Consider the following 12,091-nt stretch of genomic DNA (forward strand, 5'->3'; position numbering starts at 1 on the left):
AAACACACACATTTAACGATTACGAAAGTTCCAGAATAATCAAGGTAATTAAATTTAATAAATTGATCGATGAAATTATTTACTAAATATGCCGTTGAAAGAAAATTATCCATAAAATAAGGAATAACATTTCGTAAAACACTTAAATAACTAATTCCTGATTTTAGAAGTGTTCACTAAATTGAGTTTAACAATAATGCTTTGTGAAAGAATTTATTGGAATAGCATATTTAAAATATTAATGTGATAAACAACGTTAAGCTGTATAGTAACTCAGTAATATTTATACTTTAAATTAGTCAGTATAGAACAGCAATTAACCTCTACCATATTTGGAGTACTATAAAACTACCACAGATTTTACCGTCCTACTCAGAATCAACCGTAAGATCAGACTCGGAATCATCACATGATTCTTCAGTATCAACATCACTATCACTCGTTTCTTCATTTTCTTCTATGTCACTCATTTCTCTGTATCCTCTTCCAATGTCTCTGGTATTTTATTCTGTTCCATGCCAACAGCTGATGACTTGTACCTTGATGACCTGGTCCTGAGTGTTGCATCCGTGAAACTTCAGGCAATCTCTTATTTAAAAGCTTCCAATTATAAGAAGGATATGTTAGTTTTCCTGTCCTCTCGAATGATAAACAATTTATTGTTTTACTAAATGTAGAGGGAGTTCTTTCTGTGGCAGTAGATGTAACCGGAGCACAAAGTATTCAAATAGCGACATCAGCTAATTCAGTGATGTCCCGAAACCCTCTCCACCAAAGTAGTGAGCTCATTTGTTCCACTTCGTCCCACAAAAACTTCCTTGCCCAATTTCCTTCCTGTCCCTATAGTCAGTCAAATGTGATCTTAGAATTCAATCCCATTTGTTTTCCAACTTCACAAACGAAATTTACTCCATCAAGCAATTCTTCAGCGGTCAATTTGCAGCCGTGAAAAGTGAAATTGATTAGATCTGCAGCTAGATGAATTGGACCCAAGCCGGGTTCATTTCTTTGTTTAAATTTTTCCATCATTGATTGCTCTTCTGTTTTCGAAAGGATTCATGATGGTAACTGTTCTGTCATCAGAGTTAGATGAAGACTGGAATTTTGAGTGCAAAGTGTCTATGTGATACTCATTTTACTCGAAGCAATTAATCAAATCCACTATAGGTTTCAAAATGGCTACAAGGTTTTCATTACAAATCCAGAATACATAATCAAGAAGATTTTTGTTGATTTCTGAAGGTAATGACGATTCCTCACTTATGTGAGTATCTGAAGCCCGGTTTTATTGACAAGCACACTTTGGAGGCATTGTAAATGGCTTCCCCATGTTGTTTCTTCAGGCAACTTTAACGAAATTGGAACCCTTTTCTCCCTTGAGTTTTGTGTAAATAGTGCTTGCAGGTGATGGCTATGTTTGATTGTTTTAACAACATCAATTACAGTTCCCAGTAATGTCTTTACCGATGGACATTCGATGATGTTAGCACAAAGCAAATGGAGAAGATGAGCAAGACAACCCAAAGATACTATACTAGGATACTTCTGTTTTACTAATTTAAAACATGCTCTCATGTTGGAAGCATTGTCTTCTATGATTAATTTTTTTTTAGGGTTATGTTTTCACAGAATATTCATAATCTCTTCACACAAGTAATGTGCATCGTGTTTATTTTCTTTCGACAACGTGAGATCAACAAAAACAGATTCAGGCTTTAAAATGACGAAATAACTGATAGATTCATTTCTTAATTTACTCCACCCGTCACACTGTAAATATATATTTCTTGATTCCTCTAACTTCATTTTAACTTCCCCTTGCATTTCACTATGTTGAGCATCCCAGTAACACGTAGCCAGACGATACATTGATAGATAAGAATACGAAGGATGAATTTTCTTTTTAAAAAATTCAATCCACAAAGGGTGATCAACAAGTGACAGGGAACACCCACAAAGAAGATCGCTTTGGCAATGCTTTCCTTCGATGCTTTCTGTACGACTTCATTAAGGTTCCATACGTCGGCGTTTGTTTTAAGAAACATTAATATTAAGATTCTATCAAAAATCCGAAATTGTAACGTTGAACCTAAAAAGCCATAAAAAGTTAAGGAAAGCCTGTATATTTGATGGAAATTGATGTATTTTTTCGTATAATAAATGCGACTATACCTACTATATCAAACTCACTTTCTCCTTTTAGTAAAATTACTCCAAAATGTTCTTTTAAGTTGGAAACTAGAGGACATAAGATACCATCTTTTCATGATTAACTTGAACCTCCATAATGTTCGACTCGGAAAGATTTGATAATTTTGTCGCCTTTATTCAATTAGTTGTAGCCTCTGATATGTAATGCTTTAGATACATAGTTCAGCTTTCGTTTATCTTTTATTCGTATGACGGTTGTCTGTGAAATATTTCTGAGAATTTTAAAATTTCAAAATTGCACATTTCGGAAAAAAATGTTGGATTGAAGGAGTCTCAAAACATCTGTTCTCAAATGTTAATACACAATAACTTGATACGGTTCTTGAAAATCGGTGGCGTATCGCAAACTTTACATTTAAAACTTGGGCTGTCTCCCAAGGATTTGACAAAGAGGGTTTATATACGATTTCTACGTTTGGAGAACCTAAGACTTGAAGTCATACTACGATTTCTTAATTTTTTAAGTTTTGGCGAAACTAATCCAAGTTTCAAAGCCGTTTACACCTTGGTGAAGAAAGGGCATAGGTGGATAAGTATAGTAAAATAGCTCGAGATCAATCTCGAGACGATAAGAGGGTGGTAATGTAGGTACTCCCAGGAGACATTAATTTCTCATGTTTCAACTCTGACTCTGGTTCTCAACTCTGATTTTTTCGTGAGCAATGACGTAAACTCGCAAAAGTTAATTATTTCTCAAGATTGGCTTGATCGATGTTGTTCAAACTCAGATGCATGTGTAGGTGTATACGAGGGCTTCATCTGAAAATTGTAACAGCTCATCCCCACCATTTCCCCCTTTCAAAACACTCGATTCAATATTTTGATCTCTTTACTTATGAAGTTCTTCGAGAAAAATAAAAAAAAAATAGTTTTAGATGTCGTTTTAACCTAGAATAATATATAATATCCAAAATTGTATCTCGGGTGGGCCATGGTCAAAATTGCCTGCAAACCCGCACCGCACATGAACAGGGTCAATGGTTATTATTTTGCATATTTATAGTGAATGAATGAGAAAACACGCTCGACAGATCCCAAAATATAAAAAAAAGGTCACCGGTATGGTTAACAATTCTTAAATCCTCAAAATAATTCAACTTTCGGAAAATACCCATTTTTTGGGTAGGTAAATACAAAAGGGGTAAATACCCGGGTAAATACCCATTTTTTATTTACCTACCCACTGGGTATTTACCCGATCCACATCTCTAATCATGGCGAACATCTTTGCTTAATATTCGAAATTTCAAATGCAAATGGTGTCATGTAACATGTTTTAAGGCTAGAATTTTACTAGAAATGCGGTTCTGCGGTTATTTTAGCCCTAAAGCAAGTCATTTCGAGTTACCGCTTCTGAAAGTTTTGTAGTTATGCCTTTAGGGACTAAGCAAGCATTTCATGGAGGCGGGTGAGATTTCTGTTGCAAAATTTGTTTACTATTTCAGAACACTGATGCTAATAAAATGATTAGACACATTAGATGGTGCTATCAAGCATCATGGCGAACATCTTTGCTTAATATTAGAAATTTCAAATGCAAATGGTGTCATGTAACATGTTTTAAGGCTAAAATTTTACCAGAAATGCGGTTCTGCGGTTATTTTAGCCCTAAAGCAAGTCATTTCGAGTTACCGCTTCTGAAAGTTTTGTAGTTATGCCTTTAGGGACTAAGCAAGCATTTCATGGAGAGATTTCTGTTGCAAAATTTGGTTACTATTTCAGAACACTGATGCTAATAAAATTATTTTAAAATAATGTTTAAAGTACACTTCATGTTATGCTAACTTTAGAATATTTTCTGCAAGCCTATGTAATTGGTTGTTTTTTGAGTCAATAATTTATTGAAGAAATGTAATATTTGGGGCGTTCAGAGCACAATGGATCCCAGCAAATGAATTATATTTCAAAACGTAATACTTCGCAGTCAAGAGTCCAATACAAATGTTACTAAAACCATGCGAAAGGGCGAGGGATAGTTTTATATGACAGCCATTAGACAGGGCCGTCAGTAGAACAGGAGGGCAGGCGCCCCCATCCCCACCCTCAATTTCAGATTTTAGGGGCAGTAAGACAGTTTTAGAAATCTTTTGATAAGCAAAGTCCAACAGAATAAGCTTGAGGTCCTTATACCGAATAAATACGGAGAACATACAGATGATTAAAACTGGAAAGTTGTTTAAGCCCAATTTCCAGAATTTTAAGCAGGCCCGAAACTCGAAAGTAGAGCCGAGCCACCTTTGGAATCCTTGGGCCAAAAAAATATACAAGAGAGCAATATAGGCCTATAGCTCCTTACGGCCAATGGAAATGGATTATAACTAATCAAAATCCGTATTTATTCGGTGTAAGGATTTCAAATTTTTTATGTTGGACTTTCCTCAGCAAAAGGTTTCTAAATCTGCATTACTGCCCCCAAAATTTGAAATTCAGGGTAGGGGATGGATGACCTCTAAACGAACGCTCATGTCTAGCGGCAATCATATAAAATTCTAAATTGCATCTTTACATGTAGTTTTTCCTTCTTTCATCTCAAATTCGTGGTTATGAAAATATGACGTTTTCCGTCGGTGCATTCTTTTGGACACATCCTGCAATTATTTAATGTAATTATACATCATTGACTATGGCATTCGGAGCTTGACTTGTTAATCATTCTAACGCTGCAGTGTACACAATATAATGTTAATACAGTATCTTAAATTTATGAGCAAGGAGGGGGAAATTAGCCCTCCCCCCCACATGCTTTCACGTGGTTTTTATTTCATTGATTTCGTACCCTACGCCACTAAGATACTACGTTTGCTGAGCAAAAAAGGACCTTTCTGAAAATGGACTTTGATCCTTTATGCTCTGAATACCCCATATCTAAAAATATTTTATAAAAACTGAGTTGGAGTCAAATTTATCCTGCATCCCAAGTTTGTTTGAAACGCATAAAATTAGTTTGTTTAGTTTGATTGATTACAGTCTTACATCAGTAGTAAGGCTACATGAGACAGAGCTTTTTGTTTGAAGTGGGATCCGAACCACTAATTTTGAAATTTTACGTCGGATCGCAGTCAAAATCTATACAGCAAATCCAGACGTCTCATGCCCCTATCCTCAAAATGTAATGTTAAAAGACCGAAAATTGCGCTTTATAGCATGGTGCACACATACAGACAGACGAACATATTGAGATCAAATTGTCCCAGACACTGACGTTCGGCACTGATGTTACAATAAGTATCACGCGTTAATGGTTAGTTACGCGGACGACTAGCATACCTTGCGCTTTCTCGCCTGGTCCCTTCATACAAGCTATGCCAAGGTGTAAAAAATTTTTTAAAGAACATTTAGAGCTGAGGTGGGGAAGTGTAACGAAATAAAATTTTCACAATATAATAAAAAAAATATTGTTGATACAAAATTAATTCTTACCTGAAGTTTCCAATTGCAACCACATCACTGACGTTAGAATCATCAGAAGCAATTTTCGGATAAACACTTTTACCATTTGTTTGGGTTTCCAGTTTTTTCATAGCATTGCATTTTTCGCAATGATTCTTCATTCTTTGAACTAAACCAATCATTTCTTTCTTACACGTTTCGCAACCAGCTCGTATGGTCATTGTCTTATCTGATAGAGTTTGAGTTACTTTAATAAATTTGCTCCAAATGATGACCATTTTTCTTCCCGTAAAACTCATGTTAAACGATTCCAAGTTTTACGGAGACAGAACCAACATGTACTGTATCAACGAATGCCTACGATATTTTAATTGCAGAACCTCAATTTAGCAAGTAGCCTTTTGTTTGTTTTCTGAATACAACACAAAAATTTGTTTCTGTGATAATTATTTTATTTATTTTTTAAATATCAGTTCTACAAGTAGTCCAACCTTCGACTACGACACTTTCTCGCAAGTTAACTGAGAAGCATTTAAACAATACAATATACGTTAAAAATAAGGGTGAAAAGAGAGAAAATAAATTGTAGATCACCACATTGACCTACTGTAGCCACGAGAAATCAAAACATTCACATGAGAAGAAAATAGTCTTCTGAATGATGAGCACTTTTTGACAATTTTCTTGCTCTTAAAAATAAAATAAAATACAAGTAAACATATGTTTAAAACAAGTTTTAAAAAAATACATGTGTTTAAAACAAAATTTTAAAACGTATACAAAATTTGTTTTAAACTAAATCAATTGTTTAAACAAGTTTCAATCAGTTATTTTAAACATTTTGTTTTAAACAAAACAACCCTGTTCCACACGTTGCCAATATGCATGAAAATAATTTGGCAATTCAATCTAATAATTATCCAAATAAAATAATTTGAAAAACGGTCTATGGATAATCTTGAACAGTTACATCAGGCAACTAAAATCAGTTGCGACTCATGAGAAAAAGCCTTCATCATTACAATAGTCGAAAGACAGAGCGGAATAGAAAAAAAAAATCTGTAATTATTGTATGTAACCTGTAATCAAACTCCAAGTATACGTCATAAGATTGTCGACTCTGTTTTCTAAACTGAAAACAAAAAAATGTTTTACACCTAGGACCACACTCCCTAAGTAGCCTATATGTAAATAAAAATTATAAAATAAAATCAATTTAAATATATATATATATATATATTTGCAAACTAAGCTAAGAAAATGAAATAGAGGCTTAGTGGTTATTTTCCAAAATGGTGATTGCGCGAACATGAATTTCGTGGACTTTCCCCGAAAGAAGAATATTGTCGTGGCCTTTCCTCTAAAAGATCTGGTTTTACTAAGAGAAACAAAACTAATCACAGGACAATGAAGTAGATACTTTTTCTCATGTATAATACTAATCCTCATTGTAGTGGCGTAGTCAGAAAAATATAATTGATAACTTTAAACTTAATTTTGTTTTCAGTAACAATTCAATACAATTAAAATATGTAACAAACATTTCTCCTCAGTAACTAAGATGTAATCTCAAATGTAAGGATCATTAATAGAAAAGTAGACGCACATGAGAGATATAAACAAATGCTCGTTTGTGATTAGCCAAAACTGGTAAATATAAACAAATCCTTTTCTCTGATTAGTCGAACGCCTGTCTACGATATTTATATAATAGATTCAGCTTCATGGCTTTCGGGGAATGACTACGAGTAGAAAATCATTTGGGAAGGAAAACAGCCGGGGAAGCTCCGCGTCGGGCGAAAACCATGCAAAGAAAATACACTCTATGTGATTACAAAACTAGACTTTATGTAATTTTCCAAAAATGTGCAATATGTATGAAACATTAACAGAAAGTGTCAAATTAAATTGACAATTAAGAAGCCGATTTTAATGGAATGCCATGCAAACCGTTGAGCGGTATGTCGAGACAGGCTGCAGACGGTGCAAAATACTCCGTCAGGATTGCCGAACATGCAGCTTTAGACTCGTTCTCTCGAAAGATGATGAAGTCGATCAATCCATGCAAAGTGATCGAGAAAAAACAGAAATTGCCGCAAAACCTTTTCAAAAAAATCTATTTTTTTCATGAATGCTTATCCTATATCATGGCACTTCAAAACCACAATTTTACATCCCATGGCGAAACAGCGGCTGCCGCCGTTTTGCGTTTTTTACTTTATTTTAGGCCTTTACGTTGTTTGGAATATCTCAGCATGTATTTGTCCTACCAAATTGAAAATTGCTGGACGTCTCCAATTCGTGCAAAGTTAAAACTTTGATCTTTTAACATTTTTGCCTAAAACCACTTGAAGGGGGTGAAATCAGGAGATCGTTGTCCTTTCGTTTGAACTATATTCCGCAGTCAGTGTTTACAGCGAGTAAGTGTTCACTGACTTGGGAATGTAGATCAAACGAAAGGACAACAGTCTTCTGCATGAGTTGACAGTTAAAACAAGAGTAAACATGATTGAATATTACTGATATAGCAAGCAGCAAGAACAATGATTACTTACGGACTTTTTTTTTTTTTTTGTCAAGAGTGCATTTTGACTTTCCCCGCCTTCTGCTGATAGCGGCATTCTTCACCAGTGATGTTGTGGGTGTGATACGAAGTGTTATAATTAGAGGAAAGAAACGAGCTTAAGAGCCTTGACTGGACTAACCATTCATCCTACTTTATTTTACTTCACAACAACGAATTTCCAGTTGAATTTGTGAACAAAACACCTCCTAGAATATGACGTCATTAGTTAATACTTTGACCCCCTTTCTGCACAAAAACACAAAACTCGCTTTATTGTGTGTTATGGTATACTAAAGGACTAACTGTTCCTAAAATTTCAGATTTTTTAATCCAGGCGAGCATACCAGGTTAGCATAATTCCTCAACTTTATGATTTTTTTAGGCCTTTGGGAGCAGCTACAAATCTGTAAATTTTTGTGTATTAACTTATGACCCCGGACTACATGCACACACAAATTTAGGCCTCTACTTCAGTTGCTTCCTCATCCCAAACTGTTTTCAATGTCCAAAAATGTTGCCACTGTAGGTCCTGATTTCACCCACTTCAAGTGGTTTTAGGCAAAAATGTTAAGAGATCAAAGTTTTAACTCTGCATAAGTTGGAGACGTCCAGCAATTTTCAATTTGGTAGAACAAATATAGTTTATATATATATATATATGCTGAGATATTCAAAACGATGTAAAGGCCTAAAATCGGAAAAACGCAAAATGGCGGCAGCCACTGTGTCGCCATGGGATGTTATAAAAAATAATTATTTGTGGTTTTGAAGTACCTTGATATAGGATAAATATTCATGAAAAAAATAGATTTTTTGGTGATGGTCGAGCGGCACATGTTAGATCATTTAAAATGGGTTTACTCAGTCACGTTATCGCTCTCACTGGTATATTCTTTGCCAAGTTTCATAAAGGGAACTTTTCTCAAACTGTTGCCGTACGATTACTACTGATGAAATACGTGGAGCCCTCAAACGAAAACGCAATACTGCTCCTGGTTTCGATAGTATATCTTATAGAATTCTTAAAGAATGCTCACTGCAGTTTTTTCTCTTCTTAGCAACAATATATACGTTTATTTTACGCACTGGCTATTATCCGCAGGACTGGAAGGTGTCCAAGGTCTGTATGTTCTTAAAACCTAACAAACCACCTTACTCCGCGACTTCATATCGACCCATACAATTAACTTCTACTTTGGGTAAACTGTTTGAAAAAATCCTGGTACGTCGTCTCCATCCATATCTTAGCGAACATAACCTTCTACCTTCTCATCAAACAGGATTCCGGCCGCTATATAGTATCAATGACCAACTACTAAGACTTACCACTATAATTACCAATCATTATAACAAAGCATTACCGTCTTGCCTCGTACTCATGGACCTCGAGAAGGCGTTTGACCGCATTTGGCATTACGGCTTATTTTATAAACTATTGAAACTCGGAATTCCTCTTACGTACCTTCGAGTTATATATTCGTTTATACTGAATCGTATTGCCTATGTGAATATCAATGGCACATTATCACATCCGATATTCCCACTGACCGGCGTACCGCAGGGTTCAAGCTTATCGCCACTTCTTTACATCCTCTATGCATCGGATTTACCATCTCCAGCACCTAATACATATTTATTCCAATATGCGGATGATACTGCTTTCCTCACGCTCGGTAAAACAATTCAGCAAATTAATGTCCACTTACAGGCTACGATTACTGCATTTCTTCAATGGTGTGATAAATGGAGACTCACCGTTAACGAAGATAAGACACAGACGCTAGTAATTTTGCCGCCCAACCGCCGCAGTAAGGTTCACCGTAATCCAAATTTGCTACGCATACGTGTTGGTGATCATCTTCTACAGCCGACTAAAACTGTTACCTATTTAGGTATTGTTTTCGATGATAAATTGCGGTGGACAGCCCAACTCCAGAAACTTGTTGGGAAAGCAAAAAATCGATTACAGCTTTTACGCCGACTCGTGGGTCAAAATTGGGGGTTAAACTCTAAGTTATTATTAAATACTTATAAAGCCTTTATGCGTAGTGTTCTCACTTTCGGTCATATAGCCTGGTGCTCTGCTCCGCAGAAGTTTTACAATAGATTAGAAATCCTCGAACGTCATGCTATCAGACTCGCATTTCGCATAAGACTACCATACCCCAATGATGATCTTTATAATAAGATCGATTTTCCTCCACTTGTCGAACATATTGCTCTCTTACGGCAAAAATATATAGCTAACTGTCTCCATTCATATAAAGATATATTTCTCGAGACCATATTCATAGACTTGGAACAAGACTCCCAGTTCCGATACTACTATACACCACTCAGCATCCTCATTTCCATTTATGCTCGATCACATCCAGACGATCATCATCATGCAAGATTTTTCCGACGACAGCTCATTCATCATGATATTCCTCATCTTTTACCATCATAGCACTGTATCCCACAACACTAATAAGGGCTTCCCAACGTTTTTCATCAGTCTTGAGCCGCCCCAAGACAGAAGACTAACCAGCATTCGTCTCACTAACATATTTCATTGTGTTGTGATGTGATGTGCACTGCATTCATTATCATGAGCATGAATGTCGTCCATTACAATATGCCTATATTTCGCTAGCACGTTTTTCATGTTTTGAATATTCATTTATTTGATGCTTTCACTGCACCTCTTTACTATTATTTATCTAAATGCACTTATTATTCTATTATCCTATTAGTTACTGTTAATGTTTACATTTTGTTTTTGTTTCAAGTTTTTTTTTTTTTATTGATATGCATATATGTGTTTGCAAATCTTGCGTTTTAGTAATTGTTAGTTACCAATAGTTTCTTTAACAGCACATTGCCCAGCAACAAATGTAATAAAAGTTAATTGATGCTTTCACATCCCAGGCCAAGAGAGAGGGCGAAACCCTCTAGTGGCAGTTTATCATATTTCCAAATATTATGCGACAATAAAGATTTCAATCAATCCTGTCTCCCTCAAAAAAAAAAAAAAAAAAAAACTGTTGCCGTAATTACCCACCAAATCATACGGAAAACGTGCTGCGGATGTTTAAACAGTCACTTCAGGCAAAGAATCACATGCGGCTTCGAAATGAAGCATTGTTCGCTACAGTAGTGAATAGGTGTACCATATAAATTGAAAGAAAAATAAGTTCTGTAACCATGAACACACCACCTTATATATGAATAAAACTGATTTTTAAATTAACTATTAAATATTTAAAATGAAACTTTAAAATAAAAGATTTGGTTTCCAAAAATCAACCTTGTCCGTTACAGTAGTCAAAAAATCGTATCATATAAACCGAAAGAAACAAAGTTCTACAACTATGAACAAGTTGTATGTAAATAAGTTATTTTTAAATTAACAAATTCAATCAAAGTCAATACATTAAAATAAGTGTGCATATATGCAGAGTAAATTGAGATAAATAAAATTGTTTGTGATCACAGTTACTAATCACCTAAAGTCTTTCCAGCCTTAGAACAAAGTAGATGTAAACAAAGCGAAATGTATTACTCCGCAGCTCACATGTGCTTCGGCAGCGAGAAGCGTGAACAGCAAGATCTTCTGCTAGCTTATTGTCGTCGCATAATTTTCAAAGTGTATGGCTCTGTTGGTTGGTATATAATTAACGCACTGACACTGACTACTGTTATGTTGTAGAATATATACATATTTTCTTAAATCGTTATATAAACGAGATTGCCTCTGTTCCTGATGTTCTCTTTTGTGTTTTATAACACGAGAGGAAGGTGGATTATTGTAATACTTTTTTTTTTTTTTTTGCCACGGAACTCTCTGCATTCTACAATTTCAAATGAGTGGAGTCGGCGCGCGAACGCATTCGCATGCGCAGTAAATACTATATGTCCAAGGACGGGTGAGGTTGAAATAAA

This window comes from Thermobia domestica, chromosome 8 (genome assembly GCF_964235325.1).
Source record: "Thermobia domestica chromosome 8, izTheDome1.hap1.1, whole genome shotgun sequence".
In the NCBI taxonomy this organism is placed as follows: Eukaryota; Metazoa; Arthropoda; class Insecta; order Zygentoma; family Lepismatidae; genus Thermobia; species Thermobia domestica.